Source organism: Nerophis ophidion, linkage group LG23, assembly GCF_033978795.1.
Source record: "Nerophis ophidion isolate RoL-2023_Sa linkage group LG23, RoL_Noph_v1.0, whole genome shotgun sequence".
Lineage (NCBI taxonomy): Eukaryota > Metazoa > Chordata > Actinopteri > Syngnathiformes > Syngnathidae > Nerophis > Nerophis ophidion.
The window spans coordinates 4,418,733-4,446,044 of NC_084633.1; the positions used below are offsets into that span (position 1 = coordinate 4,418,733).

The following is a 27,312-nucleotide window of genomic DNA, read 5'->3' on the forward strand; positions in this document are numbered from 1 at the left end:
TGGTACCAATTTTCAGTACTTTTTTGTGTGTTAATGAAAATTAATTGTTTTGTGAAATAACAGCTATTTTTTATTGCAACATTTAAAAATGAGCTGATTATGATAACTGCTGTCCAGCTGTTATATCTTGTTGTATTATCATCATATTATCATTTGCAAGTAAGACATTAAATTGCAGTTACAGTTGCAAGTAAAATATGTTAGATGTCATTAGTGTATAGTTTATGTGTATTTTTTTTGTTTGTTTGTTGCATCCTAAAAAGTGCTAACACTGTGTTGTACTTATTACGCACCCGCTGTTTGATAGTAACGTACATCTTAGTTGTAGTTTTCGTTAACAAATTTGGAGGTGTTGAAATAGCCATGTAAAACCGCTAATGCTAATCAGTAGCATGTCAATAGCAAAGCCAATGTGTATTAGCATCAAGCTATTGCATTTTTGGAAAAGTGGAGCCTTACTTTACTCACGTTTGGAGTGTGTTTTGAGTCAATTACTTTATCGGCATCGAAAATTCCAACATTACCTAGAGGTAGTTTGGCTGAGTCCGCTGTCAGTGCTTCTGGAGTGATTGCCAACCGTGATGTCCCGCATAACCTAGTTAACCTAACATGGCATCGTTAGATTTGATATAATTCGGTGTCCCGTAGGACTGGCGGGATTTGGTTGATGCCGAGAAAGTACTGGATTCAGTAGCCATCCCTGTTTGTAATGCACTTTGGTATCATAACTGTCGATATTTGTATTCATCCACCCACCCGTTTACATCCAAGATGTCTAGCCTAGCAGTTAGCTTTTTTGCATCCTTCCACGGTGCGTAGTGTAGCATGATTAGCTATTCCTTGTCCTCTCGTCCTCCAGTGATAATGATGATAATGATGCTTGTTAGAAACAGTTTATTTCTGCCATGAAGGCGAAGAGTGATTTAGAAACCGCATTGTGGAGGGATGTTAGCTGTTACATTGCATAGAGGAAGCCTTTTTTCACTTGTTGCTGTCAAATTTGATGTACAGAGCAAGAATTTGTCGTCAACATGCATTATAACAACAGCATTTAAAGTTTGTCGGCCAAATTTATATCATTTGTATGGTATATTGCGCACACTTATACTGAGGTGCCTGTTTGTTACATGAATCAATTGTTACATTTCCAAATGGTCTTATTTTTTAAACTTCAATCGTCCTATCAACCAAACACCAAACAAGAGTCAACGATATAATAAGATTTGGTCCATTTTCCACGGGCACAACCCACATACTCAGCTGTGCTGCTCGTCACACAAATGGATGTTCCTTACAAAGGTGGCACAGTTTAAAGAGAAAAAGGCGGATGAAAGATGTTCTTTATTTTTTTCAAACTGGAGAAGATTAGGCTGGCATTGAATGACTGTTCTGCAAAATTCCAAGAACTCGTGTGTGCTTTTTTTTTTAATATGTGGGAGAGACTGAATTAAACCCGATTGAGACACAATTGAAATGTGGGTAGTTGATGGGCCTTTTGTATGCTTATTAGTTGTTATATATCTCGGGCTTTTCGGGAATGCAGCTTTCATTGGTTTTATGTTACTATCTGTCTGTTTTTTGTATTGTGGGGAAAACAGCAATCGATGCATTTTTTAATATTCCTGTCAAATGTATGTCCAAAATCCAAATAAACAAATATTTAAAAAAATAAAATAAAAACATTATGTAAGACAAAAAAGTATACCCAAAGATTTATTGCCATGAATTATTGTTACAAAAAATACATATACCACTAAACAGAAATTTCCTTACTGTTTGTGCTATGTTAAATTGATTAAGATAAACAGTTGAGTGTGCCGTCCCAAGACTTTTGACCATAGTGTGTGCTTTTCCAGTAATGTGAGTTGATTAAGTGCAGTGCTACCTCCCTGCAAACCACACTAATAAACACACTGTTAAATCAATAGTGCTCTGGCAGTGTCAATCAAAACTGTGCATTAGTATGGTTGCAATTGCTGAATGTATTTGTAGTCCATCTTATTAAACACTGGTTTAATTGTAGATGCAAAAACGTTGCGGCTCTCAAAAATGGGCTGGTCGCTTGCTGCAGTGAGTAAGCTGTACAAAAACATCAGTGGACTTGCAGTGCTCACAACACCCATAGAGGGCGCAACACTGCAGCGGACAGGTCCATAGCTGACCAGTCAGCATCCTTTTTCCTGGCATTCACTGACTGCTCAGCATGCACCAAACACCATTTTTTTAAAGTTAATATGTCGAATATGTCAGTTTGTGGTTGGGGGTCCTGGTATAATTCTTAATAACCTCTTGGCAAACAGGACAATAAAGAAATGCATCTGAGATGTAAATATCTCCTGAGAAAGGAAGGCTTGCAGAGCGAATGACCTAAGTATCCCAAAACTATCCCTGATCCCAGGTGGTGGTTTTATTGATTTTATTGATTTTCGTCTTGGCACCACTTAGCCTTCTTCACATTTCAATTCTCCCCGCCCTAGAGGTTGAAAGGCTATTTTTTCTAGAAATTGAGAAGATAGAGAGAATTTTTTTTCTAAAAATCATACCAGAAGACATTTGTTCTTAAAGGATGAAAATCATTCTGGGCAACCGTTGGACCGTTGTAAATGTGATCAGACATTTTACGACCAAAGGCGACTAACAAGAAGTACCAGTTCAATGCCAGCATGACCACATTGTCAGCTGTCTAGTTCACTGCCTGTCAACAATAATAGAGGCCATATAGCCACAAAATATACACGTAAACAAGTACGTCATGTATATTTTTTCCTGTCACTCATACAGAGCAACATAACTTATTGTTTATGCCACTATCAGCCTACAGTGTGTTTAAATAAATGATTGTCCTCTCCAAGTTCTGCCTGTGGTAGCTATGTTGCTTTCTGTATCTTACTGTATCAATAATGATCATTTTAATGCCATTTAGTTCAGGAATATCCCAAATGCACACCATTATTTCACAGAAAGACAGTTTTGCTTTAGTGAGCGGGATTACTTAGACAAAATAACTACTAAACAATGGGTATCAAAGGGTCTAAAAGTATTATATTAAATTAAGGTGCAAGTCCAGATCAGGTTTCCCCCACTCAACATTAACAACATTGCATTTTTCATGACATATAAAGTAATTCATTTTTGAATAATGCAATAATCTAAAAATAAAGAAGTTCCAATCAGGGTTTTCTGCTTCTGATTTTGATCATCCATGTGTGAAATCGGCTGATATCAGTATTGACTACATGTATTAACTGTAAACGTTTCTATTTATTTATGGTGAGTGCAATTGACAGTTAAACAATATCAACACAACATTTAAAGTAGTCTCCTATTCTCGTTTATTACATACAATTTTTTGAGGAAAAACAATATCAATAATAATAATTAATAATACCGGCTATAGCTCCCAGACTCTGGAACAATTAGCACCAGTCACTCTGTGATCTTGACTGTGTTGAAACTTTTAAGAAACATTTGAAAACCTCTCTTTTTAGTGAAGCTTTTAGTTAATTCACCTTTTAACTATCATCTTTAATCCACTTGTTATCCTTTTTATGATGTTGCCCCTGTTGTTTTAATCGAATTGTTGTTTTACTTCACCCATGTTTTGTACAGTGCTTTGTGATTTTATCTGTGAAAAGCTCTTTATAAATAAAATTTACTTACTTGCTTACACAATAACCAAAAAATAACAAATCTGAAACTACTATCTACTACTCATTTCAACCCTGTTTGCCCTCAAAGTCCTTTTTGTGTCTCTGGAATTATTCCCTGAGTTTGTTAATACTAACAAAAAAACACAAAAATATGATTTTGACAAAATACAAATATTGACCATGTCGCTCATTTACCAACCAATTTTCACGTGGTTTACTTCATTGTCAACATCAAAATATGTCGTATTATGCAAAAAAATATTTATTGAAAAGAAATATCCCAAAACTAAAAAAGGGGCGGGGCGGTACTTGGCCGTAGTGTTGTAGGAATCCAATCATTCTCATATTGATCATGTACTGATACTACCTTTACTATCGAGACCACAAACTTATGGATCGATTCACACTCCTCTTACCTGTCCGTGATAAAGCTGACCCACTAACAGTTAGTGATTTGCAGACTGATACTAAAATATCAATACTGCCGATACTAGATCTTTGCACTATAATATCGATTCTCAAACCAAAACATTGATACTGTTGATACTTTAGTTCAGGGGTGTGCAAACTTTTTCCACCAAGGGCCATGTACTGAAAAATCAAAGTATGCGGGGGCCATATTGATATATTTTCATTTTGAAAAAATGCTACAAACAGATATTGTGTCAGCTTTGTATTATAGGTGATAAGGTGACTAAGTATATTGTTATTAATTATTAGTTAGAACATTTCAGGTTGTTGTCATTACATACCAGTTATTTTGCTCATCGTTATCACATTTTTACTGTTGTTATTTCTTATGTAAAAATAGATTAACAATAATAATCCGATTCTGTAACTGCCTAAGTTAAAGTGTCAAAAATTATGCCGGTACAAAAATATTAATGTTCAGTTACACATTTAATAGTGTTTATTATGGTTTTTGTAATTTTTCAAATTAATTCATAAATTAGTATTGTTTTATTTTTTAACTAACTAACTAACTAACTAAACATTGTTAATATTTTAACCATATTTTATTTTTATTTTGAGAACTTCTGTTTTTTTAGGACAAGTGTGTCTAAACTTTTTCCAACAGGGGCCGCATACTGAAAAGTCATGTGTGTGTCCGTCGGGGGGTGTCATTTTGATATGTTTTTATTCAAAAACAAAAAATTCTTAAAGAAACAAAAATGGATATTATATATATTTATATATTTAAAGACAAAACTTTTTGTTATAGATGACTAAGTATGTTATTATTAATTATTAGTTCAAAATGTTCTGCTTTTTGTCATTATATTCTGATTTTTGTTCTTGTTTTTCTTACACGATTAGAAAAATATATTATTTGAAAATACACAACTTTTAAAATTTTAGCAGACACGTTAGGTGTAATTGCACAAATTATCGGTATCGGATCGATATCGCCAATACCAGCTTGAATTTTACTTGGTATCGTTGGATTGGAAAGAAAATCATTGATATCACACATCACTACCAACTGCTAATGTGATTGTATCCTCACTCTAACTCTCATTAATCCATCCATCCATTTTGACGGAAGGCGTGGTACACCCTGGACAAGTCGCCACCTCATTGCAGGCTCTACTTGTTAATTTCATGTTAATAACTGCTTACTTCCTGCTGCAACGTGGTTGCATCTACATTTCCTAAACTAAGACATGCAGATTTTTTGCCGTAATGGAGGTGATTATTATTAGCTTAGGGGAGCGGCTCCACACTGTGTATAGAGACGCATACTTAGCCGTTATCAGCAGGGTAACTAAAAATAAATACTGTGTCAGCCAGGGGATTGAAGAGTTTCATTTGGCAATGGCGATCACATACTTTTTTAGCAAAACCATCCAATACAGAGAACTTATAAAGTGTGAAATGTCCAGGGTGATTGCTTTGTATATATAATACAGAGCAGTGCTTCAAGTGAAAACAAGTCCTTATAGAGCTGGTTTTGCAAGAATGATAAAAAACAGAAAGTTGTACAATTTGGTGGTGACCTTTAACTACTAATGCCTGCAATGTCTGTATATGACTCAAGAATATGTACTGAAAAATGTGGTAAATACTCGGAAAAACTTGAAAAAAGTGGTAATGGCCATATGAGTATGTTTGTCATTGCGCAATCACAAAAGAATGTGTGTTTGGCTTGCGAGTGTGTGCGGACACACACACACACACACAGCTGCAGGCCTGCTCGCCTCAAACAAAGAGCTGGAAGCCACAGCAACTGGGTTACCCCACACACTCACGGCGGTCAGGTCAAGGGTCACATGTAGCTGTGGGTGCCCCTGTGCACATGTGAGCTCTGGCGGTGCCCCCAGCGTTAGCGTATTGTCATGGCAACAAGCAAGACATCCTCTACATAGCTTTTCCCCACGCTGTTTAACCCATTATGAAGTGTGCATGGCCGCCATGGCCCGCAGCTGACAGCGAGATGTAGGTCAGGCAACAGGGATGTAAGGCGCAAGTCGGACACTAGAGCATGCATGATCACCAAAGTGTGTGTGTGTGCGCGCACACATTTTGCATGCATCATGTGTTTGTCATGCGAGGACATAAATGTGTTTGCACAGACACTTTTTGTGTGTGTGCCGGACTGAGCATTGTGCAGTTGTAATGTGAGACTGCTTTTCCTCCAAACAAACACGACTACTTCTGAAACACGATCCGGAGGCCTAAAAATACCTGACTTCCTGTTTGTGACATCACATACTCGCCACATGAATGCACCCTGCGGTGCTTGGCAGGAATATTCCAGCTTCCTTGCCTGTCTTAAACGCCCTGTTGCTGCTTCCTTTCATTGCAGGCCCACTGCAACCTACAAAAAAAAAAAAGAAAGAGCATCTTAAAGGCCTACTGAAACCCACTACTACCGACCACGCAGTCTGATAGTTTATATATCAATAATGAAATATTATCATTGCAACACATGCCAATACGGCCGGTTTAGTTTACTAAATTGCAATTTTAAATTTCCCGCGGAGTTTCTTGTTTAAAACGTCACGGAATGATGACGCGTGCGTATGACGTCACGGACTGTCAGGACATATTAGCGCAGCACCATTTGCGGCTAAAAGTCGGTTCTTTTCATCGCGCAATCAAACAGTATTCTGGACATCTGTATTGCTGAATCTTTTGCAATTTGTTCAATTAATTATGAAGAAGTCAAAGTACAAAAATGGAAGTGGGAAGTTTTAGCCTTTAGCCACACAAACACACGGTGATTCCTTGTTCAAAATTCCCGTAGGTGAACCTTTCTTATGGATCAGAGCGGTCAAGCGAACATGGTTCCCGACAACTTGTCAACCGGGAGGTTTCGCTGAGAAAATTGTGGTAAAAAGTCGCCTCTTACCGGAGATCAGCTGAGCTTGCGCCGTCCATGCAGCTGACGTCGACTTCCCTCAGAGACTGGCCTCAAGACCATGGACCGTGGACACACCCCTCCAACTATCAGGTACTATTTAATCTCACTAAAACACTAGCAACACATTAGAAAGATAAGGGATTTCCCAGAATTATCCTAGTAAATGTGTCTAAAAACATCTGAATCCGTCCCAATGCAATCACCTTTTTTTTTTCACTTTTTTTTTTTTTTTTTCTAGTCCTTTGCTATCAATATCATAATCCACGAAGCTTTCATCCTCGCTCAAATTAATGGGGAAATTGTTGTTTTCTCGTTCCGAATAGCTCTTGCTGCTGGAGGCTCCCGTTATAAACAATGTGAGGACATGAGGAGCCCTCACCCCTGTGACGTCATCGTCTGCGACTTCCGGTAAAGGCAAGGCTTTTTTATCAGCACCAAAAGTTGCGAACTTTATCGTCGATGTTCTCTACTAAATCCTTTCAGCAAAAATATGGCAATATCGCGAAATGATCAAGTATGACACATAGAATGGACCTGCTAACCTGGTTTAAATAAGAAAATCTAATTTCAGTAGGCCTTTCAGTAGTAAGTTAGGTACGCCACACGTTTATGTATCAAACGAAAATACTCATTTTAAATGACAGAGAGGTATTAATGCAACGTTTGCTGTTTACAGTGATAAAAAAATGAATATTTTGTAGAAACCTTATCATGCAATATGTGTATATTATAAATAAATGTTGATATTAGTTGACTGTGATTATCCCTACAATGGTTGAAGCCTTACCATTCATTCAATGACTTTCATGCTTTTCCTTTCTCTTCCCTGCAGCTTCCAGGAGCTCCGGCGCGCCACCTACTGGCGACAACGGCAGACTGCACCACTTCCAGCCTTTGCATGCTCAATGGATTTCACAGCACATCTGTGAGTAGACACAAAATAGCAGGTGTTGTTGGTAGTCGTTGCCACTTAGGAATTGCCCACACCCCCCTTCTTTCTTTCTCTTCTTCACTCATTCTCTCTCTTTTTTTTTATTCATACCATCCGTATCAGAGGGTAATAAAGAGTTTTAGATGCTAATTGTACTGTACAAAGGGAGCTGATGGGGCCTCCCCTCAAGAGCCTCAAGAGCAGCTGGGGGCTGTGCCAGCATCTTATTACAAAGCCCCTCCTTTGGACCCCTCGAAGCCCTGATGGGACAAGTTCATGTATACAGTATATGCAAAACACTAATAATTCCCCATCATCCAGCATATAAATAAGCTACCATTTCAACAACTATGCAAAAATGTTTTATGCTACAAGTTAATAACAGTTTTTTTGTTATTATTGATGACTGTAAAGCTTTTACTGGAAAAGAGCCTGTGTGTGACAGACACACACCATCTGCCAACACACACACTGTTCAAATGCTTTAAGAGGGGCAAGTGTCAGCTTTATGAAAGTACAAATATATTTGATATAGTGTTACTACAGGGGACAACAGTATTGAAAATGAAACCTGGTGATAATTTAGAGTAGTCAGTGTACTGACTTAAGCATGGAATTCACCAGAGCTGCACATGTTAGTGTAGTCTTCAAAATCACTTCCTTTCGCTTGATGATTGTGTGTTTGGGTTCGTTATTATGTTGGAAACCCCAGTTTGGCTTCACAATTTCACCCTTAAAGGGGTCATTTAATTTTTTCTTCTTCTAGATTATGTTTTACAGACCATTTTCGAGCCGCTTTCTGGCCGTCTCTGCAAGATGCGCCCCTTTGTGGGCGGTCTTATTAACGTGGCTCCACTTCGGTAGTGTCTTTGCTCCGCCAACTTTGTTGTAGTTTTTAGCGCTTCCATTGTGAGTAAACTGACAAATGAAGTTTGAACTATAAGCTACGTTTTATTAGAAATGGCAGCAGCGGAAGACGCATGTGCATGTACAAGCCAGTCTGCCCCACAACAAGAGGATATAGCGAAAACGAAGGAGCTTATTAACTTCAAAGCGAACCTGTGCAGCACTTTTGGTGAATTTATACCATATATGGATAATATGTTGATGTCATACCTGGGAAAAATTATTACACTTGGGGCAATATTCAAACACTTGTTTGGTGGAATTATGAAATAAAGCAAGATTATTTTTATAAATATCGCTTTAATGCCTTCACTGTTGAATTACAAATTTCAGGACTTATGCAGATCCCAAATACAAAACAGCAGGTACCAATAGGTTAGAATTTATATTTATGCGTAATAGGACCCTTTTAATGAACTGTTGCTCCCCAGTGCCCCGCACCAGTCGACCACTATAATGTCACTACTGCCGTTAATGGCAATTATAGGCACCATTATTTTTTGTGTGATCGATTATTTAGACAGTAATGACTGTGTTGAGTCATTTTCAGAGGATATTACATCTATACTGCAATACAAGCTGTACACTCTATAAGGCAAAGCAGTGGTTCTCAAACTTTTTTCTACCAAATACCACCTCAGAAAACACTTGGCTCTCCAAGTACCACTATAATTAACTCTATTAAGATACAACAGCGTAGTAGGCCTAAATATTCATTAAAAATGTTGCACAACTTCTCTTGTGGATCAATAAAGTCTGTCTAAAACATGGCAGAGGTTTTATTTAAAAAAAAAAAACATTCAAAATGTTTGGCTACTGTAACATTACACACAGTTTGAACAGTAAAACTGTGTTTGAATATTTAATTAGGTGATTTACTGGCGTTCCACTTGATGGAGTCCGAGTATCACAGTTTGAGAATCACTGCTCTAAAGTATATCAGAATCAAAATCAAAAATACTTTATTAATCCCAGACTGGAAATTAAATGTTTTCGCACAATCCCATTTAAAATCAGACAAACATTACAGGGAGACAGAACAGTGTCGCTGCCAACTTCTGCCGCCCCTTACAAGAAAGGTGAGATACAGGTAAACAAAACAAAGAATCAGTCTAAGCCTAGGCCCCTGGAGAGGGGGTCCAGAATAAAGGCCATGGGGGAAAAAAACTCATAGCCATAGCACACATCCTTCTTACATGTTGGAAACATCAAACATCAAAGAACACAAAGGACATTAAAGACAATACAAGAGCAGAGCTGATACAATCAGCCACTTCTAATTACTGCTATGAACAAAAAGTAAAAGAAACATATACACTGTGGTGGCCTCTGTGGTGTTCCACGCCATCGTCTGCTGGGGTGGAGGGAGCATGGCCAGAGACGGGAGCAGACCCAACAAAGCAACCAAGAGAGCCACTAACTTGGCCAGTGTCCAGTCGGCATGGATAAGCTTAGACGTATCTAAGTCTCTAAGTTTTATTTCTATAGTATTGTCCTTTGAAGAGGTATACTGCAATACAAAGTAAAGAAAGGGTCAACTGACTTTTGTGAGATACTTTAAATCATGGCTGTCAAATTATCAAGTTCATTGTGATCAATTGATTAGTCCTAGATAGTCGCCACCCTCGTTTTGTGCTTGACTTGCAAAGATAATATATAGCCACCTGAAAAAGAGGTCTCACTCTGTCACTAGACTGGGATGCATAAATTAGTGGGGATAGGATAAAATGTGGTTGGTATGGTGTATATTGTTCACAATAAACTTAAAAGACATGTCAGAGATGTCTTTATAGTTTGGATGTTGTCTTTGTTTTAGCATAGAGGAGAGGGAAGTCTGGGCTTCCCTGCTTAGGCTGCTGGCCCCGCGACCCGACCTCGGATAAGCGGAAGAACATGGACAGGTGTTTTTGACCGACATTAAGATTATTTTACCATATTGTAATTTGTCTGGAAATCAATATAGTGATGTATTACATGTACAATGATGTGTACATTGTAGTGGTGCGCTAAAAATTCATAATTTTCAAAAATTGGAATTCAAAAAAATATGCGCCCCCCGCGACTCCGAAAGGGAATAAGCGGTAGAAAATGGATGGATGGATATATATATAATATATATGTGAGGGACAAGTGGTAGAAATGGATGGATGGATATATTTACATATACACACACACACACATATACACGTTTTTTTGTATAAAATAATTTTTAAAAAAATGTTTAGGCCATCCCTATGCAACCAGAATGAGCTTTTCTCACCTCTAACCTCTTTTGAAAAAGTTAAATTTTAATTGAGATACCAAAAAATTTATTATGAAAATAATCGAGATAATAATGATAACAATAAAAATAATAATCGAGAATCAAATCGTCATACCAGGAACCGGAACCGGAATCGGATTGAATCGTTAGGTGCCCAAAGATTCACACCGCAAGTGCATTATATTAACATAAAATCGAAGTACACTTGCATGGAGGACAATGTTTTACATTTCCTCTGTTGGAAATATTTTACAAAGTTGAACATGTAATTGTGACAAAAATATTCTACTCTACTGTATGCTGGCACTGTGATTGATGGGTCAGTTTTATGTATTTTATACTTACTGAAGCAAAGGGAAAAGCAACATGGTATATTGAACAATATACATTAATTATTTTCCAGAAAAGTGGTTTTAGTGTTTTTTAATGTGTTAACTTATAATGCATCTGGCATTATGTCCAACTTATTTTTTTATTTTGATTGGACGTGTCATTGTGAAAATGCTTAAACAAAAATTAAAAAGTATGTTGGAGTTTGGATGTTTGTGGAGGGAGCAGTGATAAAGTAATCTAAAATCCATCCATCCATCCATCCATTTTCTACCGCTTATTCCCTTTCGGGGTCGCGGGGGGCGCTGGCGCCTATCTCAGCTACAATCTAAAATCCTTTGTGTTAAAAAAGGGGGCGTATAAATATAAAAATATTATTCTTCCATCTGCTCCTTTCTGATCATGGAAATTAATAAGTAACAAAAAAATAAACAAACAAGGAAAGTGTGAACTGTACCTGGCTTGTATATATGCATTTTCATGGAAGGAACAAAAAAGCAGTGTTCGTACGGGTGTTTAAAAACCTTTAAAATGCTAGGATTTTAATGTTGTGTTTTCAAGTTTTGAAAAATGCTTGAATTTTGGGTGAAGTGCTTGCAAATGCTTGGAAGTGTTCATCATATTTCTCGGCAGTCTGACGCATGAGGCTAATTATAAAATGGAAAAACATTAAATAAGTTTCCTTAAAAATGAAAGCTACACACGCTTGATCTGTTGGCTTTGCACGAGCCCTTACAGTAGGTTGTTACAAGAGGACAGTGGTGCATCGGTCCATCATGCCGGGAGGTTGTCGTTTTAATGAACCTTGGATGGAGAATGACAAGTAAAAACTTTGGATACAACGTGGACCAAATCCATGTGTACCCTGCTGCAAAGTATGCAAAAAGGAAATCCAGTTTTTTCTAAATGGCTCTCTCGAGTCATATGAAAGGTAAACCACAGAGATTACTAACCAGACAAGTTAACTAACGTTAGCTAAAGTTTTTTTTTTTCTATCCTTTTGGTACATGCTAGACCTTAACTGTGAGTTTAGCGCTAGATTACATGTTAACTACGGACAGTTATTACAAGCTATGAAAGGAAAAAAGCAAGTGTTTGTCAATGATAAATAGTTATGTTAAGAACTTCCCTCAACTAAAAATCTAAGCTCAATTGACGTTAGCGCATAAAATTCCTCAGGTAAACACTTAGTGCCATGGCAAGCCTACAGTTGCGAGGCTGTGAATGACTAAGTTATAGAAAAGAAGTTGACATTTATATTTTCATTTTTAGTCGTCTGATTGTATTTTCATTGGTAAGATTTATATGGAATTAAAACCATAAAAAAACTCAAGGGAGAGACATGCATTAAAAACAGAAGTTTGTAGCCTATCCTTAATGTGGAACTATTTTCTTAATAAATGACTGAATTTAACATTTTGAAGGTGCGTGTATTTATATCACATTATGCAGTTTACAAGCACAAATACGGTGTGAATCAATCCATACTGTTCGATGTCAGTGAGTGTTGTGAGTAAGAAAAAGAACAAGAAACTTGAAAAACACCACAAAAGGAGACAAGTTTGCAAACGTCAATGACATTGAATGGTCTACAGCAGGGGTCACCAACCTTTTTGAAACCAAGAGCTACTTCTTAGGTACTGATTAATGCGAAGGGCTACCAGTTTGATACACACTTAAATAAATTGCCAGAAATAGCCAATTTGCTCAATTTACCTCGAACTCTATGTTGTTATTAATAATTAATGATATTTATCTTTGTGGAAACACTGATCATCTTAATGATTTCTCACAATAAATATATATTTTTGATTACATGTTTTAAATAGGTTAAAATTCAATATGCACTTTGTTAGAATATATAACAAATTAGACCAAGCTATATTTCTAACAAAGACAAATAATTTTTTCTTCTAGATTTTCCAGAACAAAAATTTCAAAAGAAATTCAAAGACTTTGAAATAAGATTTAAATTTGATTCTACAAATTTTCTAGATTTGCCATAGTATTTTTATTTTTTATTTTAAACATAATAAGTTTGAAGAAATATTTCACAAATATTCTTCGTCGAAAAAACAGAAGCTAAAATTAAGAATTAAATTAAAATGTATTTATTATTCTTTACAATAATAAAAAAAATTACTTGAACATTGATTTAAATTGTCAGGAAAGAAGAGGAAGGAATTTAAAAGGTGAAAAAGTAAATGTGTTTAAAAATCCTAAAATTATTTTTGAGGTTGTATTTTTTCTCTAAAATTGTCTTTCTGAAAGTTATAAGAAGCAAAGTGAAAAATAAATGAACTTATTTAAACAAGTGAAGACCAAGTCTTTAAATTATTTTCTTGGATTTTTAAATTCTATTTGAGTTTTGTCTCTCTTAGAATTAAAAATGTGGAGCAAAGCAAGACCAGCTTGCTAATAAATAAATACAATTAAAAAAATAGAGGCAGCTCACTGGTAAGTGCTGCTATTTGAGCTATTTTTAAAACAGGCCAGCGGGCGACTCATCTGGTTCTTACGGGCTATCTGGTGCCAGCGGGCACCGCGTTGGTGACCCCTGGTCTACAGAAACACTGCTTCAATTTATATGCCCCATTCAGTTAATGATAACTGCCGGTTCAATGTTAGGGTTAGGTTTTAGCAGATTTTCCGTATTTTTCCAACAGACAGCATTTGTTGACCTCAAACATCAAGGCTATGGCTTTTGTCATCATTTTATTAGGTGAGATTAAAAGGGATTAATTTATTACGGATAATAATTTATTAATCGCTCATTTTTTTAATCGCTTGCCAGCCCTACTAATAATATGATGTATGTAGAAATGTTGCTTAGAAATTCAAACCCATTTAGCGCGCACGTTTATGAACTCAGCTGAAGAGCCGTTACAAGTCAAATGAAGTGTAACCGTGAATAATTCATGATAACAACGTCATTTCCACTGTGTTCTCAACTTATAATTAACTCCACGAGTCGGGCTCGTATGTTGCATTTCAACTTCAATAATTTATGAAAATACCCGCGATGGCCGTCAGTAAAAGTGGGTTCCTACGACATAATTCAAGCCATGTGTCCGTTGTGTAAACGAAGGATGTAAAAACGGCACAAGAGCAACTTTTACATTTAAAAAAAAAAAACATTAACTGACCCAGTTTTACTTGTAACCAAAGAAACAGGAGGAAAAACAAAGCATGAAAAAATTAGGCATATGGTAACACACTTTTTTTTTTTGCATACACACACACACACACACACACACACAATATGTCTCTCTCAATGTGTCTCCTAATCCTTATATAACTAGCAAGCTTGGTATGTTCCAGGTTATCAGTTTACAATCAGATAAGCCAAGAAAGGCGTGTCTTCAATGTCTGTTTTGTCCTTTCCCCCTCCTCTTATTGTCCTTTTAGCTTTCTTTATGGGGGAAGAGTGTGTAAAAACAGCAGGGAGGTGCAAAGGAATGAATAAAAACCTTATTGAGTAATGGTGAGAAAAATAAATCAGAGGGGGAAAAAAAGGGGAAGAGGAGGACCTTTGTGCGGAAGGAGGGATTTAAAGAAGTACCTGTCCTTAAAAGGTATCCACGCCAGTTGATTTACCTGCGGTCGTCAGCGAATCATTGCAGAGAGTCGCCATAGCATTTTACTGCCTGATGAAAGGTGTTAGTGCGTCTGCCTCACAATACAAAGGTCCTTAGTCGTCCTGGGTTCAATCCCGGGCTCGGGATCTTTCTGTGTGGAGTTTGCGTGGGTTCCCGCCGGGTGCTCCGGCTTCCTCCCACTTCCAAAAAAATGCACCTGGGGATAGGTTGATTAGCAACACTAAAATGACCCTAGTGTGTGAATGTGAGTGTGAATGTTGTCCGTCTATCTGTGTTGGCCCTGCGATGAGATGGCGACTTGTCCAGGGAGTACCCCGCCTTCCGCCCGATTGTAGCTGAGACAGGCACCAGCGTCCCCCGCGACCTCAAAAGGGACAAGCGGTAGGAAATAGATGGATGGATGAAACATAAAGATAATGGGCCCCATTCAGCAATAAGTTCCTAACTTTTCCTCTTATCTTTCTTCCTTAGTGATTTTCTATGAGAAGTCCATTCAAATTCCATCCATCCATCCATCCATCCATCTTCTTCCTTCCGCTTATCCGAGGTCGGGTCGCGGGGGTACCAGCCTAAGCAGGGATACCCAGACTTCCCTTTCCCCAGCCACTTCGTCTAGCTCTTCCCGGGGGATCCCGAGGCGTTCCCAGGCCAGCCGGGAGACATAGTCTTCCCAACGTGTCCTGGGTCTTCCCCGTGGCCTCCTACCAGTTGGACGTGCCCTAAACACCTCCCTAGGGAGGCGTTCGGGTGGCATCCTGACCAGATGCCCGAACCACCCCATCTGGCTCCTCTCGATGTGGAGGAGCAGCGGCTTTACTTTGAGTTGCTCCCGGATGGCAGAGCTTCTCACCCTATCTCTAAGGGAGAGCCCCGCCACACGGCGGAGGAAACTCATTTCGGCCGCTTGTACCCGTGATCTTATCCTTTCGGTCATGACCCAAAGCTCATGACCATAGGTGAGGATGGGAACGTGGATCGACCGGTAAATTGAGAGCTTTGCCTTCCGGCTCAGCTCATTCTTCACCACAACGGATCGGGACAACGTCCGCATTACTGAAGACACCGCACCGATCCGCCTGTCGATCTCACGATCCACGCTTCCCTCACTCGTGAACAAGACTTCTAGGTACTTGAACTCCTCCACTTGGGGCAGGGTCTCCTCCCCAACCCGGAGATGGCACTCCACCCTTTTCCGGGCGAGAACCATGGACTCGGACTTGGAGGTGCTGATTCTCATTCCGGTCGCTTCACACTCGGCTGCAAACTGATCCAGTGAGAGCTGAAGATCCCGGTCAGATGAAGCCATCAGGACCACATCATCTGCAAAAAGCAGACACCTAATCCTGCGGTCACCAAACCGGAACCCCTCAACGCCTTGACTGCGCCTAGAAATTCTGTCCATAAAAGTTATGAACAGAATCGGTGACAAAGGACAGCCTTGGCGGAGTCCAACCCTCACTGGAAATGTGTTCGACTTACTGCCGGCAATGCGGACCAAGCTCTGGCACTGATCGTACAGGGAGCGGACCGCCACAATAAGACAGTCCGATACCCCATACTCTCTGAGCACTCCCCACAGGACTTCCCGAGGGACACGGTCGAATGCCTTCTCCAAGTCCACAAAGCACATGTAGACTGGTTGGGCAAACTCCCATGCACCCTCAAGAACCCTGCCGAGAGTATAGAGCTGGTCCACAGTTCCACGACCAGGACGAAAACCACACTGTTCCTCCTGAATCCAAGGTTCGACTATCCGGCGTAGCCTCCTCTCCAGTGCACCTGAATAAACCTTACCGGGAAGGCTGAGGAGTGTGGTCCCACGATAGTGGGAACACACCCTCCGGTCCCCCTTCTTAAATAGAGGAACCACCACCCCGGTCTGCCAATCCAGAGGTACTGCCCCCGATGTCCAAGAGATGCTGCAGAGTCTTGTCAACCAAGACAGCCCCACAGCATCCAGACCCTTAAGGAACTCCGGGCGGATCTCATCCACCCCCGGGGCGTTGCCACCGAGGAGCTTTTTAACTACCTCAGCGACCTCAGCCCCAGAAATAGGAGAGTCCACCACAGATTCCCCAGGCACTGCTTCCTCATAGGAAGACGTGTTGGTGGGATTGAGGAGGTCTTCGAAGTATTCCTTCCACCTATCCACAACATCCGCAGTTGAGGTCAGCAGAACACCATCCGCACCATACACGATGTTGATAGTGCACTGCTTTCCCTTCCTGAGGCGGCGGACGGTGGTCCAGAATCGCTTCGAAGCCGTCCGGAAGTCATTTTCCATGGCTTCCCCGAACTCCTCCCATGTCCGAGTTTTTGCCTCAGCGACCGCTGAAGCCGCACACCGCTTGGCCTGTCGGTACCCGTCCACTGCCTCCGGAGTCCTATGAGCCAAAAGGACCCGATAGGACTCCTTCTTCAGCTTGACGGCATCCCTCACCGCTGGTGTCCACCAAGGGGTTTTAGGATTGCCACCCCGACAGGCACCAACTACCTTGCGGCCACAGCTCCGATCAACCGCCTAGACAATAGAGGTGCGGAACATGGTCCACTCGGACTCAATGTCCAGCACCTCCCTCGTGACATGTTCGAAGTTCTTCCGGAGATGGGAATTGAAACTTTCTCTGACAGGAGACTCTGCCAGACGTTCCCAGCAGACCCTCACAATGCGTTTGGGCCTGCCAGGTCGGTCCGGCATCCTCCCCCACCATCGCAGCCAACTCACCCCCAGGTGGTGATCGGTAGAAATTCCCGCCCCTCTCTTCACACGAGTGTCCAAAACATAAGGCCGCAAATCCGATGACACAACTACAAAGTCGATCATGGAACCGCGGCCTAGGGTGTCCTGGTGCCAAGTGCACATATGGACACCCTTATGTTTGAACATGGTGTTTGTTATGGACAATCCGTGACGAGCACAAAAGTCCAATAACAAAACACCACTCGGGTTCAGATCCGGGCGGCCATTCTTCCCAATCACGCCTCTCCAGGTTTCACTGTCGTTGCCAACATGAGCGTTGAAGTCCCCCAGTAGGACAAGGGAATCACCCGGGGGAGCACTTTCCAGTACTCCCTTGAGTGTACCCAAAAAGGGTGGGTACTCTGAACTGCTGTTTTGGTCAGGACCCGTCCCCCCACCCGAAGGCGGAGGGAGGCTACCCTTTCGTCCACTGGGTTGAACTCCAAAGTGCAGGCTTTAAGCCGGGGGGAAACCAGAATTGCCACCCCAGCCCGTCGCCTCTCACTGTCGGCAACGCCAGAGTGGAAGAGGGTCCAGTCCCTCTCGAGAGAAGTGGTTCCAGAGCCCTTGCTGCGCGTCGAAGTGAGTCCGACTATATCCAGCCGGAACTTCTCCACTTCGCGCACTAGCTCAGGCTCTTTCCCCCCCAGTGAGGTGACGTTCCACGTCCCAAGAGCTAACTTCTGTAGCCGAGAATTGGACCGCCAAGTGCCCTGCCTTCGGCTGCCGCCCAGCTGACATCACACCCGACCTCTATGGCCCCTGCTATGGGTGGTGAGCCCATTGGAGGGGTGACCCACGTTGCCTCTTCGGGCTGTGCCTGGCCGGGCCCCATGGGAACAGGCCCGGCCACCAGGCGCTCGCCATCGTGCCCCACCTCCGGGCCTGGCTCCAGAGGGGGGCCCCGGTGACCCGCGTCCGGGCGAGGGAAATCTGGGTCCATGTTTTCTCTTCTTCATAGAGGTCTTTGAGCTGCTCTTTGTCTGATCCCTCACCTAGAACCTGTTTGCCTTGGGAGACCCTACCAGGTGGCATAAAGCCCCCGGACAACATAGATCCTAGGATCATTGGGACACGCAAACTCCTCTACCACGATAAGGTGGCAGCTCAGATTCCTTAAACGGCCAAATTGTTCCCACCTGCTGTTCTTAAATTGCTGAATGCCAAATGGATAGCGTGTGCATGTCTATCATTATTTGTATATAAACATGCCCTTATTTCCCCAATATAGATAGATAGTACTTTATTGATTCCTTCAGGAGAGTTCCTTCAGGTAAATAAAAAATTAAAAAATAATTAAAAAAATTAAAACATAACACCCTCAATTCTGTAATTTGCATAGGGAAACGCCCTTAATTCCCCATATAAGGGCACAATTCCGGTGGAAAAACTAAACATCAAACATATAGATAAAACACAAACAGATTACGGAAGAGAAATTCGTATTATCCCGTGGGGGAAATACACAATGTCAAAACATAAGTTTAAGAAGGAGGGGAACTGCTGAGGTAGCCCCGAAGCTGAATAAAAACTGGTCGAGTTCAGAAATGGAAATTCTACTGCAGGAAGTGGAGAAAAACAAAGTAGTGATCCTCAGCAGTGCAAACTCTGGGTTTAAGGGCACATATAAAGTTAAGATCTGGGGCACTATAATCGATGCAGTAAACATGGTGTAAGGCGGCGAGGTCTGCACAGTCGAGGACGTTGAAAATAAATGGTGTGTGTGTGCGTGCGCGCGTTCACACACACGGTATTTTGAAATGTCTATATATTGCTCATTTTGCTATGTCTGTCCATCTGTCTGTCTGTCTGTCTGTCTTAACTATATCTATCCATCTATTTATCTATCTATCTATCTATCTATCTATCTATCTATCTATCTATCTATCTATCTATCTATCTATCTATCCATCTATCTCATACTTGCCAACCTTGAGACCTCTGATTTCGGGGGGTGGGGGATGTGGTCGGGTGTGGGGCAGAGGCGTGGTTTGGGGCGTGGTTGGGGTGGGGGGCGTGGTTAAGAGGGTTGGCGCATAATTCACCAACTCGAGTATTTCATATATATTTCATATATATGTGTATGAAATACTTGACTTTAAGTGAATTCTAGCTATATATATTTATTTTATTATATATATAAATAAAATAAGTAGTTTAATTTCAGACGGCACCTATCAAATACACAGTAATAAAAACACAGTTGTTCTACTAACTGTACTGTGCTTGCTGGTTACTAAAAAACAACAACCCTTACCTTTCACTATTTGAGTAACCTTTGTTCTGCCATTTGCGTATTGGCGAGCGATCTCCGAATCCGGGAACATCCTTCGCGGATTTGTTGTAGACATCCGCAAATGAGAACGGGATGTTGCTTCCAGCTATCAGCATAGCCATCTTTGTCTCAGCATAAGATACACCATTGGGTCTTCATTTTGCGAGGTGGCCCATAATACTGGGTTGTGAACGATGCTGCGCTGAGGACGCTTTGTGCTTTGCTGACTGACCGTTCATGGCTGAATATCCGTTCGGCCGCCGTGTTCAATGGAGAAGTCTGTTCTACAAAATTTACAGGCAACATACCCCTTCCCCTTCCAACTCTCCTGGATAAACTGAAATTCTTGTTTCCAATCGTTCTGGAACTTGCAAGCGTATTTCTTCATCTTGCACGTCGACGGTGTAATATATTGGGTTGGAGTCAATAACCAGGTGACGTGATGAAGTTACGTCTCTTTACTGTGGGCTTCAGAACAGACATTCTATTCTATGTACAGTAGATGGCAGTATTGTCCTGTTTAAGAGGGTCACAACATAGAGTCAGGTTCTCATGGAGCAGGGGTGGGCGTGGCCTCCAGCTCCGTCTGAATTTCGGGAGATTTTCGGGAGAAAATTTGTCCCGGGAGGTTTTCGGAAGAGGCGCTGAATTTCGGGAGTCTCCCGGAAGATCCGGGAGGGTTGGCAAGTATGATCTATCTGTCTATCTATCTATCTATCTATCCTATGATATTAATTTAACATTGGACAATAGAAGTAAGGGAACTTGTCACACTTAAGAACAAATAGGCCACCCTAAGAGTGCTCTGGAACACTCGTATATGTTGTTCTTACCTACGAACAAATCACAGCTAAGAAAACATTGGTGAATACAAAAATAAGTGGGCCTAAGAACATGGTTGCTGACTGGGGCCCAATGCTGGGATTTTAAGTGTATTTCGTTTTGTGTCGTAGCTACACACTTTAGTGTATGTTTGATTATGTAACACGGGAAGGAGCGTGCCTCTTGACCTACATTTTTGGAGGGGGGCTCTGGTGTGTTCGGCTGCCAGGGGGAATTCCACATAATTAGCTGTAACACCCAGGCCGGCACCAATAAGGACAAACACAACGTGTAGGTTTTAGTCAAACGAGACTTTCTACTTTAACCCTTCCAACTAAAGAGGAAGTGAATACCACATCTTGTGTAAACTGTCGAAGTGTCAGGAACCATGCAGGGGCAAAACCTGAGGTCTTGATACCGAGAGGCGGAAGGAGGTAGTGTTGCTTTGTTTTTGGCATATTTGAGCCTATGTGGAAAATAAAAACGCACATAGGACACATTCAATTCAAGCGCAACGCAAACCTCACATGCATGCCAGCCTGTATCCAAGCAGTGGCGTGTCAAAAGTTCAGCGTCCTGAGTCAGAAAAAAAGTTGCCTAAAACTTCCTTCCATATGACTAACACGCTTGCTGACGGTGCAGCAGATAAAGGTGGGGATAAACCCGACTTCGCCCGCATCCGATCTCTTATGTGGTTGCGTGAAAGCCATAAAGTCTTTACCTGCATACGGTCACCTTATATGGTGCTTCGTGGTAAAGGAAGTGCCTCTTCCGGTTACTAGGAAAAATGGTAACCTGAGGGTTAAATTGATACAGTCAAGCAGCTGCAGGGGGCAGTATAGAGATGCAAGAGCCCACACAAGCTAAAGGGGAAGGTGTGTTTTCCTACTCTTACACTTAAATTAAATATATGTAGAATAGATTAGCTGTGTAATCACTCGCCATACAGCAATAGATGATATCTGTCTATTACCAGGCCGCTTGTATAGTAGCTACCTCTCTTTGTTTATAATTTATATTTTCTGCTGGATCTTCTCTTTTTTTTATGCTGCCCCTTTTTTTTTGTTGCTACAGCTGTTACATACAATAATATTGTACATGCTAACTGGGATTTGTTATATATATACTGTATATACTACATAATGTAGACATAGTATGTAAATATTACATATGTTATATTTATATTGCTACCATGGTACATGTTTAGTCTACTTTACACCTTTTGTTTTCACGTCTTTTTTGCATTATCCTTTCCATCCTTTGTAACTGAGCTACTGTGTAGAAGAATTTCCCTTGTGGATCATTAATGTTTGTCTAAGTCTAAGTCTAGTAATCATGGCTCATGCCACATGAAGTAATAACTCAACATGATAAAAGAAAAAAAATTGCGTAAAATTAGTTAAAGGGGTTATTTTATGATTTTTTTTCCCACTTTTAAACACTTCCTTGTGGTCTACACCAGTGGTTCTCAACCTTTTTTCAGTGATGTACCCCCCTGTGAACTTTTTTTTTAAATTCAAGTACCCCCTAATCAAAGCAAAGCATTTTTGGTTGAAAAAAAGAGATAAAGAAGTAAAATACAGCACTATTTCATCAGTTTCTGATTTATTATATTGTATAACAGTGCAAAATATTGCTCATTTGTAGTGGTCTTTCTTAAACTATTTGGAAAAAAAGATATAAAAATAACTAAAAACTTGTTGAAAAATAAACAAGTGATTTAATTATAAATAAAGATTTCTACACATTGAAGTAATCATCAACTTAAAGTGCCCTCTTTGGGGATTGTAATAGAGATCCATCTGGATTCATCAACTCAATTCAAAACATTTCTTCACAAAAAAAGAAATCTTTAACATCAATATTTATGGAACATGTCCACAAAAAATCTAGCTGTCAACACTGAATAGTGCATTGTTGCATTTCTTTTCACAGTTTATGGACTTACATTCATATTTTGTTGAAGTATTATTCAATAAATATATTTATATAGGATTTTTTAATTGTTGCTATTTTTAGAATATTTTTTAAAAATCTCACGTACCCCTTGGCATACCTTCAAGTACCCCCAGGGGTACGCGTGCCCCCATTTGAGAACCACTGGTCTACACAACATACATTGGCGGATCTTTGGTCAAAATGCTGCATGGATTATATTTAACAGACCATTTGCAAGCCGCTTTCTGGTATTATTTACGTAGCTCCACTTCGACAGTGTTTATTTCGCGTCATCTTTGTTGTATTTTTTACAACTTACATAGAGTATACTGACAAATATACATTCAAACTATACGCTAGTTTTATTAGAAATGGCACCAGTGGAGAATGCATGTCAGCCCCACAACAAGAGGATAGGGAAAAGGAGCTTTTTGACTACAGCGCGTACTACAATGGCGAACTCACACAAAGCACTTTGGGTATATTCTTACCATACAGTGCATCTGAAAAATATTAACAGCGCTTCACTTTTTCCACATTTTTTTATTTTACAGCCCCATTTCAATATGGAATACATTCATTTTTCTCCTCAAAATTTTACACACAATAACCTGTATTGCGAATGTACAAAGATTTTTTTTAAATTTACAAATGTATGAAAACAAAAAAAATAACATGTGCATAACTATTCACATATTGTGCTCAATACTTTGTTGATGCACCTTTGGCAGCAATTACGCCCTCAAGTCTTTGTGAATGTGATACCACAAGCTTGGCAAACCTATCTTTGGGCAGTTTTGCCCATTCCTCTTTGCAGCACCTCTCAAGCTCCATCAGATTGGACGGAAAGTGTTTGTTTTCATCCCGGGTGTCACTGTACATATATATTTTTTATTGTTAGTAAATTTGAAAAATAAAAACATTGTCATCATAATGTGTATAATTTTGAGGACAAAAATTAATGGATTTCATTTTGGAATAGTGCTGTAACATAACAAAATGTGGAAAAAGGGAAGCGCTGTGAATACTTTACATATTTCACACTTTGGAAAGACGTCACAAATTGGGCAAGTTCCAAATGGCTTGTTTGGAGGAAGTATGAAGGAAGGCAAGATTGTTTTATAAATATCTCTGCCATTCCTAAATAGTTTTGCTTTCAAATATTCAAGACTCATACCGATCCTAAATACACAAAACAATAAGATTATTATTTTTTTTTTTTGCATTATAGGTCTCATTTAAGGGGGGGAGGATTAACCCCCTTTCATTTATACTACTAAATTACTCATCTCATTACGAAAGGATTAGCGTCCTCTTTTGCATGTGCCAGTGGCGGAACAGCAAGGGAAAGAGAAGTGAAAGTTTAAGGTGTGACTTCCCCTGTAATCACACACACATAAGTAAGAAAATGCATGAACAGTAAGCATACTTCAGTCTTAACAAGACGAATACACACAATGACGTACATGTTACTTCATATCCCTGGGGCGGGGAGAACTGTAGATTGCATCCCATGTGACCAGGCTTGCATTCCTTAGAATCTTACCATGTGACAAACCTAAAGATCTCCTTTTATGGATATCAGATTTAACACAAAGAAGGGTGTGGCCAGCTATGTCATACACTTGCTGGTCAACAAATGCATACAACCCTACCAATCCAAAAAAAAAAACAAAGCACAAGGCAAAATGATGGATGAAGGCATGATGGTCTTGTGGCCTGTCAGCATTTGCCCAGTTGTCATCCAAAAGGAATGCCAGATTACTTTCGAGTGAAGATTAAAAAACACAACACAGCACAAATATTGTCACATGCTGCAATACTGGTATATTAGATTAGATTAGATTAGATTAGATTAGATTAGATTAGATTAGATAGTACTTTATTTATATAAAATATATAAAATGTTACTTACATCTTGCTGTTAAATGCAATATGTTGACATTGTTATTTGTTATTCAAATGCTGTTCCCTTTGTAAGGCCAGCTCCAGTTTTACTCAACTAAAACCATAACCATACCTATTAATTGTGATCATGTTATTTTACAGTTGACGGATATCATACATTACATCACACTCACATCAAGTCTCTAGACATAGACAACATCACGACGTTAAACAAAGTGTTAGAATGATTTTTTGTTTTTTTTGGTTTTGCTTCTTTTCTCAGAAAATTTACTTTTTAAAGACCTACTGAAATGAGATTTTCTTATTTAAACGGGGATAGCAGGTCCATTCTATGTGTCATACTTGATCATTTCGCGATATTGCAATATTTTTGCTGAAAGGATTTAGTAGAGAACATCGACGATAAAGTTCGCAACTTTTGGTTGCTAACAGAAAAGCCCTGCCTTTACCGGAAGTCGCAGACGATGACGTTACCCGTTGATGGCTCCTCACATCCTCACAGTGTTTTTAATGAGAGCCTCCAACAAAAAGAGCTATTCGTACCGAGAAAACAACAATTTCCCCATTAATTTGAGCGAGGATGAAAGATTTGTGTTTGAGGATATTGATAGCGACGGACTAGAAAAAAATAAAAATAAAATCAAGTTTAAAAAAAAACGCGATTGCATTGGGACGGATTCAGATGTTTTTAGACACATTTACTAGGATAATTCTGGGAAATCCCATATCTTTCTATTGTGTTGTTAGTGTTTTAGTGAGTTTAACAGTACCTGATAGTCGGAGGGGTGTGTCCACGGAGGTCTTGACGCCAATGTCTCAGGGAAGTCGATGGCAGCTTTATGGACGGGGCAAGTTCAGCTGATCTCCGGTAAGAGGCGACTTTTCACCACAATTTTCTCACCGAAACCTGCTGGCTGTCATTCGGTCGGGATCCATGTTCGCTGTGATCCATAATAAAGTTTCACATCCGGGAATTTTAAACAAGGAATCACCGTGTGTTTGTGTGGCTAAAGGCTAAGGCTTCCCAACTCCATCTTTCTACATTGACTTCTCCATTATTAATTGAACAAATTGCAAAAGATTCAGCAACACAGATGTCCAAAATACTGTGTAACTATGCGGTTAAAGCAGATGACTTTTAGCTGTGTGTGTGCGCAGCGCTAATATTTCCTAACAGTCCGTGACGTCACGCGTACACGTCAGCATTCCGTGACGTTTTCAACAGGACACTTCACGGGCAATTTAAAATTGCAATTTAGTAAACTAAAAAGGCCGTATTGGCATGTGTTGCAATATTAATATTTCATCATTGATATATAAACTATCAGACTGTGTAATCGGTAGTAGTGGGTTTCAGTAGGCCTTTAACACAAGCAATTTCTATAACAAGCAACTCAAACAAATGTTTAAAATACCCTCAGCAGGTTTTTTTGTAGGTTTTGTTTTTTCATACTTATTGTTCCTTAAAATAAATAAAGCTGTATTTCATTTAAAAAAAACAAAAAAAACAAAACGATATTATATGGCTGCACATGGACTTTGTCCCACCATAAAAAAGCAATGTGTGTACTGTACTTTGCTAACTTCTATTTGCAGTAACAAATAAATAAAACAGTATAAAAAAGCAAAATGTGTAAATGCAGTAACAAATCAATTAAACTGTGATGAGAAAGGTTTGGACTCGGGGATGGAGAAATAGCTAAAATGATGCTTTCATTGTGGCCGTTCCCCACTTCCGCTTTGCCCAACTTCCTGCCTCCTGCGCCGTCCGCTGTCGCCTTTCCTTATATGGCAGGGACCAACAGCCAATCAGAACAGAGCTACTTGCGACACCGCCAGCCAATTGTAGGTGGACATCTTGCCCATTCAAGGAGAAACAAAGTAGCCCAGCTTTTAAACAGTACTCGGATAATGAATTAGTTGGGAATTCCCCAAGTTCTTGGCACGCCAAATATTTTGAACCTTTTTGGTGGAAGTGTTTACTTTGTCAAGAGAGTTATTAAAAAAAACAAAAACAAAAAAAAACACTTTTAAACATTCGGTGTAAACAAGTTTACAAGCGTGGATATTACAATATTATTTTCACAGGATCTGTGAACGCAACATAATCGTATTCATATAACAACACAAATAAAAGCACGGCAAAACAACACGCAAAATAAATAATAGTTTGACATTGACGTTTCGTCAGATTTAAACGTAAGTTGGTGTCATGAGGGTATGAAAGAGATGAAAGATGCTCGTCTAACGTTACAAAGCCTTCTTTTATGTGTACGTCACACCGAAGGTATAAATTAATCGTGATTTAATTTCAATTCAGTACTTTGACGACCATCGTTCTGCAACTCTCTCCTGTCGGGTTTCAGCGCTTTGAGCAAGCAAACAAGCAACTTACAAGGTAATATTATTTTTTTTTATGGCAGTAAGAGTGAATACATAAACAAAAAGCTATAAAAATATATGACCGTTATTGTATTTTTTTTGCTGATAAATGGATAAATGTTATGTGTACGTCACACCGAAGGTATAAATTAATCGTGATTTAATTTCAATTCAGTACTTTGACGACCATCGTTCTGCCACTCT

The 27,312-nt window shown here is 39.8% G+C and overlaps 1 long non-coding RNA gene across 1 annotated transcript; it reads left to right on the plus strand.

The window, feature by feature from the left end:
* Nucleotides 1-6,903: 6,903 nt before the first annotated feature.
* LOC133541540 (uncharacterized) lies at nucleotides 6,904-7,934 on the plus strand. Its single transcript, XR_009803908.1, has 3 exons — nucleotides 6,904-7,104; nucleotides 7,338-7,422; nucleotides 7,847-7,934. It is a non-coding gene; the product is annotated as an uncharacterized LOC133541540 (long non-coding RNA).
* The last annotated feature ends 19,378 nt before the right edge of the window (nucleotides 7,935-27,312 follow it).